The following is a 3,065-nucleotide window of genomic DNA, read 5'->3' as shown; positions in this document are numbered from 1 at the left end:
CTTACGTAAACAGAAGAGAAAGAAAGCACCAGGCCCAGACGGTGTTACACCAGCCTGTCTAAAAACCTTGCTGACCAGCTGGCTCCCATTTTCACACAGATCTTCAACAGATCACTGGAGCTGTGCAAAATCCCTTCTGCTTCAAATGCTCCACCATCATCCCCATCCCATAGAAACCAAAAATAACAGGACTTAATAATAACAAACCTGTGTCTTTAACATCTGTGGTCATGAAGTCATTTGAAAGACTGGTGCTGGCCCACCTGAAGGTCATCACTGGACCCTTGCTGGACCCCCTGCAGTTTGCTTACCGAGCAAACAGGTCTGTGGATGATATGGTCAACATGGGACTGCACTACATCCTGCAACATCTAGACAGACCAGGGACTTATGTGAGGATCCTGTTTGTGGACTTCAGCTCAGCCTTTAACAAATAAACAAGTCAGTGGATGATGCAGTCAACATGGGACTGCATTATATCCTACAACATCTGGACAGACCAGGGACTTACGGTATGTGAGGATCCTGTTTGTGGAATTCAGCTCACATATATATATATATATATATATACTGTATATATATATATATATATATATATATATGATAATTTACAGTCTGTAATGCTCACCAAGGTTGTATTTATTTAATAAACAATTACAGTAAAAACAGTAGTATTGTGAAATATCATTACAATTTAAAATAACTGTTTTCTATTTCAATATATTTTAAAATCAATTTATTAAATTTATTCCTGTGATGGCAACGCTGAATTTTTTTCAGCTGCCATTAGTCCAGTCTTTAATGTCACATGATCCTTCATAAATCTTTCTAATATGCTGATTTGCTGCTCAAGAAACATTTCTTAAAATTATCAATATTGAAAACAGTTGTGCTACTTAATATTTTTGTGGAAACTGATACATTTTTTAAGGATTCTTTTATGAATAGAAAGAACAGCATTTATTTGAATCGAATTTGTTTGTAACAATGTAAACATCAAAGACTGGTGCTGGCCCACCTGAAGGACATCACTGGACCCTTGCTAGACCCCCTGCAGTTTGCTTACTGAATAAACAAGTCAGTGGATGATGCAGTCAACATGGGACTGCATTATATCCTACAACATCTGGACAGACCAGGGACTTACGGTATGTGAGGATCCTGTTTGTGGAATTCAGCTCACATATATATATATATATATATATACTGTATATATATATATATATATATATATATATGATAATTTACAGTCTGTAATGCTCACCAAGGTTGTATTTATTTAATAAACAATTACAGTAAAAACAGTAGTATTGTGAAATATCATTACAATTTAAAATAACTGTTTTCTATTTCAATATATTTTAAAATCAATTTATTAAATTTATTCCTGTGATGGCAACGCTGAATTTTTTTCAGCTGCCATTAGTCCAGTCTTTAATGTCACATGATCCTTCATAAATCTTTCTAATATGCTGATTTGCTGCTCAAGAAACATTTCTTAAAATTATCAATATTGAAAACAGTTGTGCTACTTAATATTTTTGTGGAAACTGATACATTTTTTAAGGATTCTTTTATGAATAGAAAGAACAGCATTTATTTGAATCGAATTTGTTTGTAACAATGTAAACATCTTGTCACTTTTGATCAATTTAATGCATCCCTGCTGAATAAAAGTATTCAATCCTTAAAAATAAATAAATAAATAAATAAAATAGAAATAACTTACTGGTCCCAAAAATCTGAATGGTAGTGTATGCAAATTTGGATACTATCCGTAGAATATATTTCGTTAAAGAAGTAAAAATATACATCAGCTGTCTTAGTTACAGCTTAATTTTTTTAGAGACATGGTCACTCTCTTATTTCCCATCACTTTTTGATATTTCTCAGCATGTGTCTGTGCACCCAAGGATGAAAATCTCTTGTCAGGTTTTGAAATTCAGTACAACTCAATCCAAACCTTTGCAAATCAAAGCCTAGAAATATATGAAACACGAAAGTGGCTGAGACAGCAGGGTGAGCCATATCAGAACATGGCTGAACAACTCCTTGAGATGGCCAACAATGCTTGACTACGCTTAATCTGGTTCTGTCATGACAAAATAACAAGACATTACACCCCAGGAGACTTTGAGAACCACATGTCCCTCACAGACTGAAGTACAGCTTTGCCTCACCCTCTGGAGGACCCTTCAATTAGCTGGCCCATCACAGGGCGGCTAAACAGCTGTGTCATTAAAAAGGAGCCTCAGTGGGCAGAGAATGAAGTCAAGTGATCATTAACAGGAATAAAGTGGGGCTTCACATTGACGAAACCATTTTGATGAGGCTTCTGACTTTGGAACAATTGCAGATAAAAGATTCAGTCTGGGCTCTTCAGACACACAGCTTGGGAAGGTGGCTGAAATGTATTTTTATTCACTTTCAAACTCTTCAAATTTAACCGCTGTGCCTTTATGAATCAGTATGTATTTCAGACCAAGTATGCTTTTCAAGAAGTTGCTAAACGGATCCGTTTTGTTTTGATTATTACAGTATCTTAATTATATGGTATCTCAATTATGGTATCTTGATTATATGGAAGTGGTAGTCTTTCCTGTGAGCGCAGCTCAAGACATTCAATTACAACTCAACTCCTATAGCAATCTCCTCACCTTTTCCCATAATTCACTTTCATGGTGAGGTTTCTCTCTATCACCCCCAAAAATTTAACACTCCATTTGAACTCAGACTCTGCTTTCGGTCTTTATTATATTGCCGCTCTCCCTCAAATCAACTCTCTGCCTGCAGCTCTCTATAATGGGGAAAGAAGAAAGGAACAGCCTGGCTCAAAGTTAGAGATTCAAGTCTTCAGAAGGTAAAAATCACACTGATGCATCTCAAATTATGTAGTTTGTTTGGTGGATTTCAAACACTTTTTAAATAAAATGGCTGACTCTTCTAAGGTGTGCTATGACTAATTTCATAGCTACCATTTTATGTATCCAAAATACACACAATGAAATCATATTTTAATATTTTTTGTTTTTGTACAATTAGACAAAATATGACACTGTTTTCTC

This window comes from Sinocyclocheilus anshuiensis, unplaced genomic scaffold (assembly GCF_001515605.1).
Source record: "Sinocyclocheilus anshuiensis isolate Anshui unplaced genomic scaffold, SAMN03320099.WGS_v1.1 scaffold1114, whole genome shotgun sequence".
NCBI lineage: Eukaryota > Metazoa > Chordata > Actinopteri > Cypriniformes > Cyprinidae > Sinocyclocheilus > Sinocyclocheilus anshuiensis.
Note: the sequence above shows the minus strand (reverse complement) of the source record.